A 20,374-nucleotide genomic window follows, 5' to 3' on the forward strand; every position below is an offset into this window, starting at 1 on the left:
CAAGCCCTCTAAGAATCTTATAAGTTTGAGCACAAAATCTAGGCTGACACTCCCAGTGTCAGCACCAAAGGCAGGCTGCAGTTTCGAAGGTGCCGTCTTTCAGATGAGATATTAAACCGAGGCGCTGTTGCCCTTTCAAATGGATGTAAAGGGTCCCACTATTTAGAGGAAGTGCAGAAGAGTTCTCCCCAATGTGCTGGGCAAATATTTATCTGTTAATCATTAAAAACAGTTCATCATTACATCGTCGTTTGTGGGATCTTGCTGTGTGCAAATTGGCTGCTGTGTTTCCTACATTACAACAGTGACTACACTTTGGTAGCATTTCGTTGGCTATAAAGCACTTTGGGACATCCTGAAAAGGTGAAGGACCCAATGCCAGTCTTTATTTTGTAAATAACATTACCATATTGTTGGAACCAACAGAAGCGGCTAACTTAAAAACATTAAGGCTTTGCTTTTCCAATTGCGCTAATTGCTTGTGATGCTGCTGCCTGCGAGCGGGAGAATATGTTTGTTCTATAACGATGGTAGAGCTGGCAAGAAACGTGACATGAAGTGAGAGTGACACTAGCAGCAATTGTTGATGCTACAAGACTTTGAATATATTACAGCTCATTTAGGGATTGCGATCTAGATGAATGACTCTGAAAAATTAAAATGTAATCTCTAATGTTACAAAAAATAAACTGATTATCAGGTAGCTATAAACAGCACAGAGATTAAAAACCATTTACTTTTATCCTGTTCAAATTGACTAATGGATTAAATTAGAAATCTTTCTGCTCATTTGATAAGTTTAATTGTTTTATAATTGAACATTTACAAGGCTGGTTTTGATCTGGCAACTTAAGAATGGCCAATAACATTTGAAATTAAAGGCAGGTTTAATACTAATCTTGTTCATGTATAATAAAAGATTAAAACCATACCCGTTATGCACAAAATAATAAAAGCAAAATACTGTGGATGCTGGAATTCTGAAATAAAAACAGGAGGTGCTGGAAAGACCCAGCAGATCCGTCAGCATCTGTGGAGAGAGAAACAGAGTTAACGGTTCAAGTCCGTATGACTCTTCTTTGGAAATGGAGGGAGGTAGAAATGTGATGGGTTTTATGCTGTTGAAAAAGTGGGGAGAGGGTTCAGGTGGATCAAAAGGAAGGTCAGGGGTAAGAGGTGGAAACAGAAACAATCAATGATTTTGAAAGAAAATTGGTTGGGCTCTTGAAGGAAATAAGCCTGCAGGGCTATGGGGATTTTGTGGGGGAATGGCACTGAATGGATTGCTCAGCAGACAGTGGGCATGCACCCAATGAGCTGAATGGTCTCCTTCTGTGCCATAAATGACTCTATGTAAAATGCATTTGTGTGTGCGTGTGTGTGTGCACATGTGTGTGTGTGTGCTAATTAAACATGGGTTTGAATCCCATCCTCATTGCCAGTTCATTATGGACTTGATTTTCCAGACAGGTTTCTCATTAGAAGCATCAAACTTTATTTACAGGCTGCAGCAGCAGTTACATGCTTCCATCAACCTCCACAACTAGAAGAAGAACCCCCTACTCTAAGGTTCCCCTCGCTTAGAACTGATTCATTCTCACTGTCACATGATACTTTCCAACACAATAAGTCTTAAAGCTCCAGTCACTATATACTTTAAAGCTACAATTACTACAGTGTGCATGTACATATGTCTATATGCATGGTTCTAGCATATGTCTTTCACACACATGGGTCGGAACCTGTTGCAGGTACAATTAAAAAAACCATGGTCCTGGCAGGTGTCTCAGGACCCCGGAGCCTCCAGGACAGTTTGAAGTTGTTTCCTCTTGTCGGGAAGAGTATATTCGAAGCCCCCAATATAAGGTAGTCACCAGGAAAACCAATCAGGAATTCAAAAGAGCTTTCTTCACCCGAAGAGTGGTGAGAAAGTGGAACTCACTACCACAGGGAGTGGTTGAAGCGAATAGTACAGATGCATTTAAAGGCAACTTAGACAAGCATTTGAGGGAGAAGGGAATAGAAGATTAGAAAGATAGATTTAGATGAGAAAGGTTGGGGTAGGCTCAAATGGAGCATAAACACTGCGTGGACAGTTGGGGTTCAATTGCCTTCTTCTGTGCTGTATGTTATAATTCGCTGCTCAATCACTGAGTAAAAAAGGAATCTTGGCCCAGTCTTTCCTTAATATAGGTTTATTCACAAAGCCTGAAGAACAGCCTCCCTTTCTCCTTCCCCCTATAGGTGGAAACCAGTTCTTATATATACTTAAGAATGATGCCCTAACCTTTCCCCATTTAGTAATAGCTGGTGCCACTTCAATGTGACAGGATTACAACATGGACACTCGATATCCTCTGCGGTGGTGGTGTCATAGTTCACTCAGGGAGTCCGAGTTACTGTGGCAACATGAACTTTAACGTGCACGTTGTAGTCTGGAGCTGTGGGCAACGAGAGTAGGAGGCTCCAACTTTCTTTCGATCGCATGGCTGACCAGGAACCTCCCATGCTTCCACCTGCCATTGGCGCGCTTTTTGGAAGGATTTGCAGGTCGATTCTCAACCTGTTTGGCCGCGTTATGAATGCAGCTTCCCTAACCATCAAGTTCTGGGGGCTGATTGGCAAGCCCAGAGCTTCTGGCTGCAAGGCCGGGACACGACCCAGTGCTCCAACAAGATCTCCTTATACCCCATGCAATCCGAGGCAATTTTCAAAGGCCCAGAGGTGGGGAGGGAACACGCTTGCGGTGACCTACCACCCCGTTAACTTCCTTAAGAGCTTGTTAAGGAGCCTGTCCGCCGTAGCATGTACATTCCAATCTTTATTTCAGCAAAGTCGAAACAGCCTAGTTCATGTTCGTGCCCTGTTGTTGGATTCATTGTGAGAAAACATCAGCTCATCTGACTTTGAGGAAGAATGAATTTTGATGGGAAAATTACAGCTGGGCTGAGCACTGCACCCTCTCTGTGTTTACTACTTTGCCCTGCCTTTGTCCCCAGGCCCTTGTATAAACTTCCCGCTCTTGTCAGCAAAGCAGCAGTAGCCCCAGGCATGGCTGCTGCTTGCCTTTGTCACTGGCACCAGGCAGGCAGCTCCTGGAGGTGTTCAGTGCCACAAGTCGGCTGCCAAGTTCATCCACAGCCCAATGAGGGTCCTTATTTTTAAAGGCCGTGTCGTGAGAGCAACACTTTTGAGGCCCAGGGGTCGGGACCCAGAATTTGTCCATGGGTCAGGTTTCCAAACCCACCTTGAACAGGTTTCCAAACCCACCTTGAAAATCCATCCATCACTTTATTAACATGCAATAGAATATTTGACTCAATGTTAGTAACTCACCTCCTGAATCCCCAAAGCCTGTCCACCATCTACAAGGCACAAGTCAGGAGTGCAATGGAATACTCTCCAATTGCCTGGATGAGTGCAGCTCCCACAACAGTCGAGAAGCTCGACACCATCCAGGACAAAGCAGCCAACTTGATCGGCACCACATCCACAAACATTCACTCCCTCTACCACCTTCAACATTCAATCCCTCCACCACCAATGCACAGTGGCAGCAGTGAGCACTATCTACAGGATGCACTGCGGGAATTCACCAAGGCTGCTTCAAAAGCACCTTCCAAACTCATGACCTCTACTATCTAAAAGGCCAAGGGCAGCAGACAGATGGGAACACCTCCACCTAAAAGTTCTCCTCCAAGCCACTCATCACCCTGACTTGGAAATATATCAGCTGTTCCTTCACTGTCACTGGGTCAAAATCCTGGAACTCCCTCCCTAACAGCACTGTGGGTGTACCTACACCACATGGACTGCAGCGGTTCAAGAAGGCAGCTCACCACCACCTTCTCAAGGGCATTTAGGGATGGGTAATAAATGCTGGCCCAGCCAGTGAAACCCACATCCCATGAATGAATAAAATGACCCACCAGCTTGGTTGTGAAACCTGTAGACAGTTGTAATTGCCCAATGAATGACCACAGCAGTTTGCAGTCAGTGACAGTGGCCATGGGTAGGCCCGTGATGGAGTTTCAATGGGTGGGCCAGCTTAGTGGCTGGATCACACCAACGTGTTCCTGGTCCATGACACATGTGAGCAAAGCCACACCAGATCAATTTGAAAAGACAAACTGCAAAAACAGAGAAGAAACAAGAAAGGTTAAAGCTGGATTATTGTTGCTGTTAAATTCTGTGAGATTTTGATTGTAGCCTAAACTATTCAACATTCCTGCATGATCTGTAAGGAATACCTGATGAAGCTACAATCTTCACAAACAAAATGAAAGAGTGAGAAAGTGACAGCTCTACTGTTGAGACACCTGTCTCTCTTCTAAAATAACTTGTTTGACATGAAAGCCTCGATAGACATAGTCCCTGGAAGACATTTAGATAGCTGCACTTCATAGAGGTTTGCAGTGATCTCCCAGGGTGTTTGAATGTTAAGCAGCTCTTGAGGCTTATACCTGAGTAAATTAACCAGACAGAAAGGAACAAAGAACTTCTGATTTCTCTATATCTGCAACTTGCTGGGAAAACCTCAGATAGACTGCCTGAAAAATACCTCCAACGCATCTTAATTTTATTTTATCGAAAGTAATCACAGGTCCTCAGACTTATGACACAATCGGTTCCTGAAAACTGCATCTCGACCCGAAACGTCTTAATTCATAACCGATTTTCCCATAAGAGCATTATCATAAATGGCTCCGGAACCAATGTCCAATGCCCAAAATAACCCAGAATTTTGTACTCAATCAATTATAGATGAGTAATATAGCAACATTAATGTATTTATGATGTAAAGAGCAATCATATCGATGTAAAAAAATCACACAATAAGCTAAAAAATACATATGGAAATATAGTAACAGTGCTGTACTAATGGCGTCAGAACAACTATGGAATGCTTCGAGTCAGGAGGATGGGCAGTGCAGAATGTCACTGTGCATACGTGAACATTTGAACTTGTTCACTGGTGTGGCATTGTAAAGTTGAACCTCACATGGGAAAGTCAAAACAGGGTGTCAATTTATAAGTGCCATTTGTCGTAACTCGAACATCGTAAGTTGAGCACGGCCTATAGATTCCATGATTATCCAGTCTCCTTCACAATAGGTTTAAAAATCAAACGATTTACTCTTCCACAGGTTTTGATCCCTGAAGCGTTATTCTAGATGCCTGGTTTAATAGAACAGGAGCAAGCTGGGCCCCAGCTGTTGGAGCCACTTTTAGGTCTGGCGTCTGGTGGCGTTGCCATATCGTCCCATTCCCGCTGCATCCCGCCTCACTAATACTGCATTCGTGGAAAACACCCTGGATCGCTGGCAGGCAGGCTTGGATTTGCCCGCCCTGCTCCCTCGCTTTGGGCTCCATATTTCAAGCGCACCAGAGCACAGACTACTTCATGTCCACAGACCAGGACTGCTCCAGGCGGTAGGTGGTGGCCCCGAAAGCAAAGAAGACGGCAGCCCCCAAATTTAGTGATGCCTCTCTGTGGCGCTTGCTGGACACCACCAGTCCAGCCTGGGAGGCAATGGCAGCGACAGTCAGTGCCACCGGAGCACAGAGGAGGTCAGCCATTCAGTGCAGGGAGAGGATGAATGCTCTGACCCATTCCACCAGAATAAGTCAACCACTTCATCACTCTCAGCTCACACACTCACAAACCTATAACACATCCACAGGTGCCTCACACCTCAAGGGACAGCACCACTAACTCTCACACACACCCTCACATCTCATCATATCCCCAGAGCTCGCATCCTCATCCTGTCCACCACACAAACATTCCACACAGTGCCACGTGTCCTGCTCACACTCTCTCCATCTGTTTTCATGCAGGAGAAGCCGGCTCACAACAGCAGGGAGAGGTCCCAGACCGGGAGTGGAGTGGCCAACATTCAGCCTCGCACGCACTTTCAGGACCATGTCATCGCCCTGACAGGGAGGTTGGCAGTGAGCACCCACGTGAGGCTCCTGCACCACATCATCCCTCTTTCAATGCAACTGTGAGTGCTCTCTCTCCTGCTTTTGACTCTGCTGCCATGCACTAATTATCCTTACTCTGGTTCACAGGGAGCTCTGCCAAGCAACTGACACCATCAGCCAGACAGTACCTCAGCTCTTTCCAGGTCCTCATCTCCAGCCAGGAGGACGCCTCCTCCATTTGAAGAGCTGGAAATAAGCAGCCTGGAAGACCCATCATAGCCCTTACCCACACACTGCACCAGCGCAGAGACACACACCTCAGTGGGACTTAGATCTAGAGCAGACTCGGGTTCACAATCTGGTGGTCACTGCATGGACACGTGCCCGCAGCAGGAGGAGGCAGGCTCAGCCGAGCTCCCCGGCACTCAGAGGACTGCTGGGTAAGAGGCATCTGTGAGGTCCGAGTCAGATGACGGGACTCTGGATTCAGCCTTCCAACTCATTGTGGAGAGTCAGCAGTAGGCGGGGGAACATCAGGCAGAGTTGTTCGAAGCCTTCAACAGAGCGGCTCGTGAGTCGGAGAAGTGCGTCCGCCTGCTCTCTGATGAAGTGCTGCCCACATGTGAGCATTTGAAGGTCTCCATGGGGAGGATGGTGATTGTGCAGACCTGCACTCCATCGTGGTAACCATGGGTGAGTTCCTGCAGTGGCAACACGGGAGGGAAACAGGGCACCTCAATGTCACTCCAGGTGCTCCTTTCCCTCAAGGAGTCAGGACGAGAATCTCGGGCACCCGAAGGGAGGAGGAGCAGCAGCTGGACACCCCTGGGTCATCCACTCAGGAATCTCAGAGGTTGTCTTCTCCCTCCAAGTCCCCTTTGCCTGTGACCGCCCCCCCCACGCCCATCAATCTTGTCCTCTGTCACCGCAGAGGGAGCAGCTGCCCCACAGGAGGACAGCCAGAGCAAGCCGGGGCCCTCAATACCCCAGCGCTCCAGAGGACCCATGCCAAAGTCATCAGAGTCAACAGGGCCAACCATTGCATAGGCTGTCCCCACCCCTGCTGCAGATGTCAGGGCAGCACCTAGAAGATGTGGTAGGCTTAGGAAAGTTAAGAAATGCTGATCACAAATGGTTTCACGGGCAACATATTTTGTCACTTTATAATCTGAAAATATATTCACTTTCACTGAATAACGTGTAATGTTGTCTTTCCGTCTTATTGACAGGCTTCGTGAGTCCTCCCACTGCAGACCCCACCCCCACCACCCCACCACCAGCAGTTCAGCTGCACGCAGTCAGACCATGACTGATTCTGGAGGTAGAAGTGTGTGTGTGTGTGCGTGTGTGTGTGTGTGTGTGTGCGTGTGTGTGTGTGTGTGTGTGTGTGTGGCAGGGCCTTTCGGAGCCCAGGGCGGCACAGTGGTTTTGTCACTGGACTTGTATTCTCGAGACCCAGGGTAATGCTCTGGGGACCTGGGTTCAAATCCCACCATGGCAGATAGTGGAATTTGAATTCAATAACAAATAATCTGTAAGTGAAAGTCTGATGATGCTGATGTCGATTGTCATAAAAACCCATCTGGTTCACTAATGCCCCTTTAGGGAAGAAAGTCTGCCCTCCTTACCTGGTCTGGTCTGGCCTACATGTGATTCCAGACCCACAGCGACGTGGTTGACTCTTAAATGCCCTCTAAGCAAGTGCAGTTAGGGATGGGCAATAAATGCTGGCCTAGCCAGCGAGGCCCACATCCCATGAATGAATTAAAAAAATCTCTCCCACACACACGGAGCCTTCATCCATCACACTCATCAATCTGACTATCCTGAGCGTTTCCAGTGCTGCCTCCTGAGATTATCTGTCAGTTGTCCAGCTGAGCTGACCTGCATCTCTGCCCACCCATTGAGTGAACTCCCAGGCAACACATGTACCTGTCCAACACGAGGCTCCTCTCACTTTCGATTTCGACAGCCATGGTAGTCCGTTAAGTTTCCTTTCCCCTCCCCCCGTTGCCCATGCCCCCCCCCCCACCCAGCATCACTGCTGACCCCCCCCACCAACCTCCCCACCCCGGCATCACCTTCCACCTCCCCACTGTCATCTACTAACCAGAACCGTTTTCTTTCCACAATACCCAGGTAAATGTTCACATTTCCTAACTTCCTGAGAATCCCACCCCCATCCACATTAACCTCCCCGACCTCCTTCCCACGCCGAGGGTCCACATCTGTCTCTGAGTCCCCACTAACCACCCTCGCCATCCCTTCTGTTGCTACCATCGCATCCTCACCCTCCCACTCTTCCATCTGCCTCTGCCCCCTCTCATACTTACCATTCCCTCCTACCATGTGCACACTCAATTCACTCCCCTTACTCCCTCCTCCATATTTAATCCCTCCTCCCCTCAGATACCTTTTTCCTCCTGGACTCCTTTCCCTCTCCAAACCTTTTCCTTCCCCATAGACTCCTTCCCCCCTTCTGAACTCCTTCCTCCGCTTGGACTCCTTCCCCTTCCGAGCTCCTTCTCCCCACCTGCCACGCCCCTTACACCTACCTCCCCACTCGCTGCATTCTCCCCGTTGCACCCACCTCCCCCCATACTCCCTCCTCCCTCTCCCACCCTCACTCCCTGACATCTTCATTCCCTCAGCCTTCCAACCTCACCCAACCCTTGAACACCTTCCTCTCACAGTCAAACCTACTCCTTTCCCTCCCACCAGCTTGGCCACCACCCCCAACCCCCCAACCCCCCGCCCAACTCCGACCCTGGTACACCTTCCTGTCTCACTCACAACTGGACTGTCTTCTCCCAGCCCTTGACGATCATCCATAGCAGCCCATGGCCAAGAGCGTGATGTACCGAAACAGACCCAAGACATCAACAGGGATCTCCCACCTTCGTGGTGTAGCCATATCCATGAGAATCCACCCAGCGTGCGAGGCACATGTTCCTCCAGGTCCAGTAGCTGCAGGACTCCAGCATCTCCTGCTCCTCTGATGTCAGCTATCTGAACAAGGCCTTAACGGTAAGTCCAGACTTCTGCACGTCACACTTGTCCAGACATGTTCTGGGCCAGCGTGTTTTCCCACCAGTGTAACGGTAAATCTGACATGGGGGGATGATTCCGGTGGGGCCTTACTTTGCATCCCATTAGCATATTCCTTTGTTTGCAGACAATGGGTCCCTACGTATGAATGTAGGTCACTTGCAACAAGCATAAGTGAGCCATGTTATGAGTTCAACTGATTATCTTTAATTGGTTATTAGTGTAGCTATTAGCGCACTCAGGATTGTTCAGCAAGTGCTGTCCAATTGCAGAATTGCATCTAACAGTAGATGTTTTGCAAGCATAAGAACATGAGGTAGGCACAGAAGTAAACCAATCAGCCGCTTGAGCCTGCTCCGCCGTTCAATAACACCATGGCTGATCTTCTTGTGTTTTGATTTCCACACTCCCACTTAACCCCAATAACCTTTGATTCCCTTGCCTGACAAGGTAAGAACATAAGAAATAGGATGGTTAAGGATGGTCTGTGCTGTTAATATTGGAATCCTGTCACAATTAAGTGCATGCTCTAGTTGTAAGTGAGAGCAGCTGTTACTCATTGGGGAAATGTTAGAGCATCACTCTTAAGTATGTCTAAGAACAGGTTTCCTTCCAGGTGTAGGAGGAAGGATAAAAACAAAAAAACTGCAGATGCTGGAAATCCAAAACAAAAACAGAAACAGAAATACCTGGAAAAACTCAGCAGGTCTGGCAGCATCGGCGGAGAAGAGCACAGTTGACGTTTCGAGTCCTCATGACCCTTCACCAGAACTAAGTAAAAATAGGAGAGGGGTGAAATATAAGCTGGTTTAAGGGGTGGGGGCGGTTTGTTGGGGCAAGCAGCCAGTGATAGGTGGAGATAACCAAAAGCTGTCAGACAAAAGAACAAAGAGGTGTTGAAGGTGATGATATTATCTAAAGGAATGTGCTAATTAAGAGTAGAAGACAGGACAGATAAGGTACAGATAGCCCTAGTGGGGGTGGGGGAATGCTGAAAGATAGAAATAAACAATGGTGGAAATACATTTAAAATAATGGAAATAGGTGTAGGAGGAAAGAGCCTGTGCCTGAGCTCTCTGGGTTTTGTGAATAAACCTATGTTGAGGAGAGACTGGCTCCAGATTCCTCTTTTACTCAGTGAATGGGCAATGATTTGTAACAGGCACTCTGCCTATCATGAACAACCGCAGGAACACGTTATTTGATTCAATGAGCCAATCACTGTGACGTACAACTCAGGTATCTGGCATCGCACTGACACCAAAATCCAGACACCATGTTGCTGAATTGTGTGGCCGGCAGGACGCCTTGTTGAACTAACAGCAGCACTCCGTTAGTGGAAAGTAACATTCACGTAGTCACTGCTCAAAGCGGCTAGCTTAGCCTATTGTTCAAATTCTTGAGGTACTTTGCCTTTCCAGGGTAATTTGAGGCAGACTGGGTCTAAAAAGGGCAATCCTTGGTCCATTTGTGAGTTTGCATGACACACAGCGAGCAATGATCTGATCAGGTGATCATTGTCCCGCAGGATACAGAATGCGCTCTGTTTCTGCATCATGCTTGCGAGGTGAGAATTTTTTTTTAAAACCCTACAGGCTAAGAGGAAAGAGGCTAGCAAACTCAGTGTGATGGACAAAGATCCAAAAGAAATTCAAATCATACTGGAGTGTCACCAGCAGTGTCAGGAGCCATACATGGATCATTAACACCAGTATGGGTCAGATGGGCTGAATGGCCTCTTTCTGTGCTGTAGATCCACGTGCTTGATAAGTACTTCAATAGGCTGTACAGCCGCATTTAACCGCTGCTGATATTTTCCAATGATTCACCAGCTTGTCTGATCTAGCTGAGTTGGTGTCACTGTCAAAATGACAACAATGGAAGAACTATCTGAATGCAACCCTGACAGTCAATCCTGGCCTCAAGTTTGTTTCAGCATCCCAACCTGACAAACATTCGCTTGCAAACATTGAAACATCCCTCGGTACTCATTATATCCTGACATCAGAAAGACAGTTTCGCCAATCCGTGATGTGGAGAGGCCATTTTCCCTGGCTGGACATTCTCGAACCAGGGTGGGAGAGACCCCAAGGTAAAGAGTCAACCATTCAGGACTAAGGTGAGGACAAATTTCTTCACTCAGAGGGTTGTGAGTTCTGTACCCCACAGGGTTGTGGATGTTCTGTCATTGAGCATATTCAAGGCTGAGATTGTTAGGCTTTTGGACAGTGAGACAATTGAGGAATGGGGGTGGTGCAGGAAAGTGGAGTTGAGGTAGATGATCAACCATGGTCTTACTGAATGACAGAATACCTCAAGGGGCTGAATGCTCTACTCCAGTTCTGATTTTTTATGTTCTTACAGAAACAAAAATGTTTCTCTCCTCTGTGTAGAGGTGGTGTGAGGATTCCCCTATCACTTTGACAGCTAAGTAGTTGGTAACAAGATCAAATGTTCACCATCTTGTTCAGTCTCACCTCATACTTGATGTTAAACCAAAACTTGATTTGTTGATCCAGTTGCACAAATTACTCTAGGGGAGGTGATGGTGTATTGGCATGGTCACTGGTGACGGTGTAGTGGCATCGTCACATTCCAAAGACTCAGAATTCTGAATTCCATCAGCTGCAATGAGAAAGTATGGCCCCTAACCAGAGACTCTGTGGACCTGGGTTCAAATCCCACCACGACAGATGGTGAAAATTTAATTCAATAAAAATCTGGAATTAAAACTCTGATGCTGCAAAAAACCCATCTGGTTCACAGGGAAGGAAATCTGCTGCCTTTACTTGGTCTGGCCTGCAGACACACACAGGGATGGGTAATAAATACTGAGGGAGTGCTGCGGTGTCAGAGGGTCAGTACTGAGGGAGTGCTGCACTGTCAGAGGGTCATTACTGAGGGAGTGCTGCACTGTCAGAGGGTCAGTACTGGGGGAGTGCTGCACTGTCAGAAGGTCAGTACTGAGGGAGTGCTGCACTGTCAGAGGGTCATTGCTGAGGGAATGCTGCACTGTCAGAGGGTCAGTACTGAGGGAGTGCTGCATTGTCGGAGGATCAGCACTGAGGGAGTGCTGCACTGTCGAAGGGTCATTGCTGAGTGAGTGCTGCACTGTCAGAGGGTCAGTACTGAGGGAGCTCTGCACTATTGGAGGGTCAGTATTGATGGAGCTTTGTACTATTGACCGATCAATGCTAAGGGAGTGCTACATTGTCAGCAGTGCCCTATTTCAGGTAGAAATTTAAACTGAGGACCCATCTTTCCCCTCAGCTGGATGTAAGAGATCCTATGGTGCTATTTTAAAGAAGAGCTGGGAGTTCTGCCTGGTGTCCTGGCCAATATTGATTCCCTTGCTCAACATTTAGAGAAACAGATTATTTGGTCATTATCACATTTCTGTTTGTGGAAGTTTGCTGTGGGCAAATTGACTGCTACATTTCCTACTTTACAACAGTGACAATACTCCAAAGGTACTTCATTGGCTGTAAAGATGTTTGGGATGTCCTGACAGTATGAAAGGCACTCTAGAACTGCAAGTCTTTCTTTCTTTTACTGTGAGCTCCAGAAGAGTAAATTGAAGAGTCAGTGCTTTACACATTGTGAGCTTCATACACCACCAATGTCATCTCACATTGACAAAGCTGGATTTGGTTCAGTGGATCAATGTGTAGCAGCTTGTAGGAGGGGAGAGAAGGACTTTAGTTCTATTATCAGTGAGTTGTTAACAGTTTGAGATAGGGAGAGAACATACATCTTCTATTCTGTTGCCAGTGGTGCAAGCTTCTATCACAGGCTTCATTCAAAAGCCTATGCTGCTTTCTAAAGGATGCTTGAGAAAGCCTCACTGCTATAATTGTGTGTGTGTGTGTGTGTGTGTGTGTGTGTATGTTTATGTGTGTGTCCATGTGTGATCATCTGTGTGTGTGTGTGTGTGTGTGTATGTTTGTCTTAGTATGTCCGCTTGTATGTTTATGTGTACATATCTTTGTCAGTGTTTGTGTGTCAGTATCTGTGTATGTGTCTGTGTGTGGTCAACTGTGTCTGTGTGTGTGTATCTTTGTCTTAGTGTGTCTGTGCAAATATATTTGTGTCTGTGCATGTGTATTTGTCTATATGTGTGTGTGTCTGTCTGTGTGTGCGTGAGTGTGTTTGTATTTGTGTATCTGTTTCTGTGGCCAGGATTTCCCAGTCGGCGAGCAGAGGGTGGGACCAGCTTGCTGATGTGTAAAGTGACATCGGGCGGAACTCCCGACGTCACTGCCTCTCATTTCAATTTTCAGGTAGGCGGGGTCTGAGCAGAATCAGCTGTGCACCCGCCGACCTGTCAATGGCCAAGCTTAGGGTTAGCGAGGAGGCTGGGAGCCCTGGTGTGCTTCAGAAAAAGCATCAAACCTCATCCACGGGTGGACTGAGGTTTCATGTGGGTTTTAAAAAATGTAATAAAAGTGGCTTTGAAAGTGACGGACATGCCCCAACTCCTGTAACAGTGTCACATAAGGGGACATATCAGGGAAATTTTTTTTTCTATTTTAAAGATTTTTCAATGTGGAGCCGATCTCCCTGAGGCAGCACTTAGCCTCGGGGAGATGAGTGCACTCTTTCATACGCATGCACGATGGAGAGCACTCCCGGCTTAGGGAATACCCCCCGCTCGCACTGCGCTTCAGGAGGAGGGGTATACAGCGCTTCCTGGCGCACGTCACGCTGGGGGTGCCTTAATTGGCCCACCCACGTAAAATGGCAGTGCAACCCCGATCGGGAGCTCTGATTGGAAGCACACCTCCATGCACCCACTCCTAAACTTCACCCCCCACCGGGGGGGGAGAATTCTGCCCTGTGTGTGTATTTGCCTTGTGTGTGTGTGTTTGTGTTTGTGTGTCTGTGCATGTGTTTGCGTGAGGGTGTGTTTGTCTGAGTGTATCCATTTGTATTTGTGTGTAATTGCGTATTTGTGCATGTGTGTTTGCATGTATATTTGTCAGTATGTTTGTGTGTGTGTGTGTGTGTGTGTGTGTGTACTTGTGTGTGTGTGTATTTATGTGTGTGTGTTTGCGTGGGCGTCTTTGAGTGTATGCAATTGTGTGTGTATTTATGTGTGTGTGCATGCGTGCGTGCATATGTGTGTGTTTGTGTGTATTGGTGTGTTTATGTGTGTGTGTGCGCATACTTGTGTGTGTGTATGTGTGCGCCTATGTGTGCATGTGTTTGTGTGTATTTGTGTGTTATGAGTGTGTGCATGCATGCATGTGTGTGTGTGTGTGGGTATGTGTGTTTGCTTACGTGTGTGTGAGTGTGTGTGTGCATGTGTATGTGTGCGTGTGTGCTTGCATGTGTATGTGCATGTGTGTGTGTGTGCGTGAATGTGTATGTGTGTGTGTGTGTATGTATGTGTGAGTATGTGCATGGGTGTGCGTGTGCATGTGAGTGAGTGTGGTTGTGTGTTTGTGTGTGTGTTTGTGAGTGAGTGTGTGTTTGTGTGTGTGTGTTTGTGAGTGTGTGTTTGTGTGTGTGTTTGTGAGTGAGTGTGTGTTTGTGTGTGTTTGTGAGTGAGTGTGTGTTTGTGTGTGTGTGTTTGTGAGTGTGTGTGATTGTGTGTGAGTGTGTGTTTGTGTGTGTGTGTGTTTGTGTGTGTGTGTTTGTGAGTGTGTGTTTGTGAGTGTGTGTTTGTGAGTGAGTGTGTGTTTGTATGTGTGTGTTTGTGAGTGCGTGTTTGTGAGTGAGTGTATGTTTGTGAGTGTGTGTTTATGAGTGAGTGTGTGTTTGTGTGTGAGTGTGTGTTTGTGTTCCCTTCCCAATCTCACACTGGGAAAACAGCCACTTGCTTCATTATCGAGGCAGAAAATTCCTGACTAAAAAGAAAGATAAGCTGAACTGTGGGTGCAGCTTTAATCAATGGTGAAATGTACTGATAGACTCTGGTACTCTCAGTTTATTTTACTCCAGATATTATCAAGTATGATCCTGGTATCAGATGGAGAATGTCTCCTACTATACCTTTGGCAATTCAGAGGCCATCAGAAACCCCAAGGGAAACGTAAAAACTACTGTGTCCATCTAGGGCAGGCGTGTATTTTCAAAGACTTTCCTGTCAGAGAATCCTTCCCACCACAGAAATCAGATTCAATGGCCCCAGAATTGGGTTGCCAACCCTCCAGGAATTGTGGATAAATCCCCGGCAGCAAAAGGCAGGACAAGAATCTACGGAGCATCCAAAAAAAAATGGTGCTTATTTTCACCTTTGAAAAAAATAGTTAATTTGCTTTAATAATGTTGGAGATGGGCTTTTGACTGACAGTCTACGGCCATCCAATCTGTCTGATGATGACCATCAAAGTCCGATGATGAATATGAAACCATTGCCGATTGTCGCAAGATCTCATCTGGTTCACGAATGTCATTTAGGGAGGGAAATCTGCCATCCTTACCCGGTCTGGCCTACATGTGACTCCAGACCCACAGCAATGGGGTTGACTCTTAAATGCCCTCTGCATGAGAGGAATTATGGATGGGCAATAAATGCTGGCCTAACCAGCAAGACACCCACATCCCATGAACTAATAAAGAAACAAAACAGGTTAATCTAGTACAAAAAAGTGCTGGAAAAGCTCAGCAGGTCTGACAGAACCTGTGCAGGGCAGGACAGAGTTAACGTTTCGAGTCCGTGTGACTCTTCTTCAGAGCTAAAGTGAAGTAGAAATATGGTGAAATATATACTGTTTAAGGCGGGGTGAAGCTGGATAGAAGGCCAGTGATAGGTGGAGGCAAAAGAGAGATTGTGAAAGGTGTCATAAACAAAAGGTCGAAGGGGCGTTGATGGTGGTGATTCTGGCTAAAGGAGGTGCTAATGGTGACATTAAGGGCAGAGTTTTACGACAGCGGGATTTTAAGTTCCCGCTTAAGTCAATGGGTTTAGAATGTCTGGCTGCATCTTACAGCCCCTTCCCCACCAAAACAGGACCGTAAAATTCTGCCCTAAGAGTAGAAAGCAGGATGAGCAAGTGACAAATGGCCCTAGTGGGGATGGGATGGGGGGAGGGGATTGCGGTGGGATAAAAGATCGAAATAGGCTATAAGGTAGGGATAAAACAATGAATAAAACTGGAAATAACTTTCAAAAATAATAATAAAAATAGGTGGGAAAAATAAATAAAAAATTTAAAATAAAAATGAATATAGAGAAAAGTGGGGATCAAAAAGGGGTGGGGATGGAGGGGAAAGTTCATGATCTGAAGTTGTTGAACTCAATATTCAGTCCGGAAGACTGTAAAGTGCCTAGTCGGAAGATGAGATGCTGTTCCTCCAGTTTGCGTTGGGCTTCACTGGAACAATGCAGCAAGCCAAGGACAGACATGTGGGCATGAGAGCAGGGTGGAGTGTTAAAATGGCAAGCGACAGGGAGGTTTGGGTCATTCTTGCGGACTGACCGAAGGTGTTCCGCAAAGCGGTCACCCAGTCTGCGTTTGTAGAGGAGACCACATTGGGAGCAGCGAATGCAGTAGACTAAATTGAGGGAAGTGCAAGTGAAATGCTGCTTCACTTGAAAAGAGTGTTTGGGCCCTTGGACGGTGAGGAGAGGGGAAGTAAAGGGGCAGGTGTTGCACTTTCTGCAATTGCATGGGAAGGTGCCGTGGGAGGGGGTTGAGCTGTTGGGGCTGATAGAGGAGTGGACCAAGGTGTCCCGGAGGGAATAGTCCCTATGGAATGCCGACATGAGGGGTGAGGGGAAGATGTGTTTGGTGGTGGCATCATGCTGGAGTTGGCGGAAATGGCGGAGGATGATCCTTTGAATGCAAAGGCTGGTGGGGTGAAAAGTGAGGACAAGGGGGACCCTATCATGGTTCTGGAAGGGAGAGGAAGGTGTGAGGGCAAAGGCACGGGAGATGGGTCAGACATGGCTGAGGGCCCTGTCAACCACCGTGGGTGGAAAACCTCGGTTAAGGAAGAAGGAAGACATGTCAGAGGAACTGTTTTTGAAAGTGGCATCATCAGAACAGATGCAACTGAGACAAAGGAACTGAGAGAATGGGATGGAGTCCTTACCGGAAGCAGGGTGTGAGGAGCTGTAGTTGAGGTAGCTATGGGAGTCGGTGAGCTTGTAATGAATTTTGGTGGACAGTCTATCACCAGAGAGGTCAAGGAAGAGAAGGGAAGTGTCGGAGATGGACCATGTGAAAGTGATGGAGAGGTGGAAGTTGGAAGCAAAATTGATAAATATTTCCAGGTCTAGACGAGAGCATGAAGCAGCACCGAAGAAACCATCGATGTACCGGAGAAAGAGTTGTGGGAGGGGGCCGGAGTAGGACTGGAACAAGGATTGTTCCACATACCCCATAAAGAGACAGGCATAACTGGGGCCCATGCAGGTACCCATAGCCTGTTCACTGTTTGATAGAGTGGGGAAGGTGGAGTCACAGTGAGGATGATGGACATATTGGGCGGTCAATGGCAGGACTGTGGGGATGGGTTGTTGGAAGAACTGTAAGAAATCCTGTAGGAATCAGGGATGGCAACCCTATTCTTGTTTAATAGACTGTATTCGGTGGAGTTTAATCCCATTTAAAGTCTTCAACAGGAAGCTTGACCGGGTAGCTTCTGTGAGACTTATTTCCCCTGGCTAGAGAATCTGGAACTCGGGGGTGGGTGCGTGAGTCAGCTACAGTCTCAGGGATAAGGGATCAACCATTTAGGACCAAGATGAGGAGAAATTTATTCACTCAGGGGGTTGTGATTCTCTGGAATTCTCTGTCCCAGAGAGCTGTGGATGCTCAACTTGTTGAGCATATTCAAAAATGAGATCACAGATTTTTGTACATCACAGGAACCAGGGGATAGGGGGATAGTATGGGAAAATGGAATTAGGTGAAAATCAAATATGATCTTATTGAGTTGTAGAGCAGGTTTGTGGATAAGTATGGCCTCCCCTCGCTCCAATTTCTTATGGTCTCAGTGACCCTTTATCCCAGTAGAGCTCAGTGTGTAACTATGCACCAAGTCAAAATGTTTTGGACCTTGTCCTGTTCTCTCAAATTTACCTAACTGCAAAAGGTTGGTGGGAGAATGTCTTAGTTCGAGCCACATGGCCCTCAGGCTGCTGCGTTGGCAGTGACAGTCATGTATTTTTAAATATATGGCACCATTTAAGAGCAGGCACTCCATAACATGAAGTACAATTCAGAAGTAAATTCATATACATGTAATTGAGACAACATAGCTCAAAGCAATTTTTCTTTATAATAAATATTTAATCAGGAAGCTTTCTGCACTTCTATGTATTGTAGTCTGTTATCACTCTGATACACATTGTCATTAGCTTTTTCTATTAATAGCAGAATGCTTTGCATGCTTGTGTTAGTTCCCATTATGATCTTTCATACTCTCATTGATAAGGCACCAAGCTGTTTCGTACAGCCTTTTACAAATTAAAAATTTTGTAAAACTGATTGAGGGATGGTCAATAACTGCTGACCTCGCTCACATCCCAAAAAACAAGAGTCTTGAAGCAAGTCTTCTGTGGGAAGAATTTTCTCTTAACCCAGCCACCCACTCACCCGACTCTTTCATGCCTCTATCTCAACAATGCCTGGGATTTCAAACATGATTGTTTTGACCCATAGAGACATCTCACATAAATCAATTAATTTACCGTGTCCTGGCCAGTGATTAGCATCAGTATAATGCACTAGTGCAAAGGTTTACGATTAATTCTTTGGAAGATTGAAAACCCAAAGGGATTGACACTAAACCCAATAAACTGTTGCCAACTCAATTAACTAACTGCACTTTGACTGCTATAATGACCAGCATTATAAAGTTCATTGTCAATGGCCACAGTGAGAGGTGTTAATCCTTAAAACCAATTTATCAGAATCTAAATCATACACTGCACAATGTTTGTTGGTTGAACCCAATATACAGGATCACCATGAGAGATAAAGCCCCTTCCATGCACTCAGAGTTTAACAACAACATTTATCAGCATAATAGACTTGATAATGTGCTGAAACGCATGTCATTAACCTGTCTTCCAGCTCGTCCACTTCCCTGTCCAAGTCCTCATCACCTCACCATTTTACTAAATGCCGCCTTTCTTCAACCTTTTTTGAAAAGACCTTTTCCTAAATCCATTTGGAAATGAAATGAATAATATTTGCCAATGGGACATCACTTCAGGCCAATCATAAATTAAGGCAAAAACAAAAATAAAAATACCTGGAAAAACTCAGCAGGTCTGACAGCATCTGTGGAGAGTAATACAGTTAACATTTCGAGTCCGCATGACTCTTCAACAAAAGTATTCATAAATTAAGGCAGCCTCTTTAACCATTTTTAGGGGTGATGAGTTTGGGTGCAGAAGCACAGTGGAACTTTGTCAATACTGACTTGAATGTTATAATGCCCTAATTTTACAGATTATCGGGTTATATTTCGAGGCTTTTGCTGCAGTCACACACCATTGGGAATTAGGTCTCTTCTGTTTGTATTTTCTTTCAACTGCACAGACGTACGAGAAATTGTATCTTTGCTAATGTTGCCAGGTCAATGAGAATAAATCCCATTGCCCTTCATTGGACGAGGCAGTCTGGATGTTTAACCATCCTTCTCCATCTCAAGTATTCACCCATACAATTTCATCAACTACAAGACAAGGGAAAACAAAGACTGCTGGTTTCACGTTATTTTTGATCAAGCAATTCCAGCACTGTCTGCCCAAGAACACCAGAATTGCAGGAACAAATTCAGATTTGAGTATCTTCTCCAGCAGCCTGTTCACCATGTCAATCTGCAGCCTGTTCCGGTGATAGATCTCACTCAGCACATATGCCAGGGTGTCTCTCAACAGACGCTCTTTCCAAAACCTTGTTTTCATTGCTTATTTATCTCAGTTCATCCCATATTACTTAATTTGCTGCCAAACTTGATGAGACACATCTTGGAAAGTTCAAATCTTAAATAATTTGAAGAGCGCATTTCACCAATGCTCACCACTAAGAGAGTTGAGTCATCAGGCCAGAACGACTTACAAGGAAAATTATTCGCAGGGCTATGGCGAAAGAGCAGGGGAATGAGACAAATTGGATAGTTCTAGCTAGTACAAGCAGAATGGGCTGAATGGCCTCCTTTGTATTTTGGATCGATCTATGATTCCATAATTGAGCAAGTGATTGTTATGGCTGATGATTTGTTGCTGCTCTGGTTAGGACAAAACCAACACTCACTAGCTCCGGGACTTTCCCCCTGGAATTCTGTTTGAGGTTCCGTTTCAGTCAGATCAAATAGAAATCTCCTGACATTGGCCAGTTGGGGCTAAACGGCCTGTTTCTGTGATGCAGATTGAAGAAAAATTTTCTCATCAGATAGAGCAGGAATGAAATGCTTACACCGTACAGGACTGAAGTTA

Source organism: Carcharodon carcharias, chromosome 17 (assembly GCF_017639515.1).
Source record: "Carcharodon carcharias isolate sCarCar2 chromosome 17, sCarCar2.pri, whole genome shotgun sequence".
Lineage (NCBI taxonomy): Eukaryota > Metazoa > Chordata > Chondrichthyes > Lamniformes > Lamnidae > Carcharodon > Carcharodon carcharias.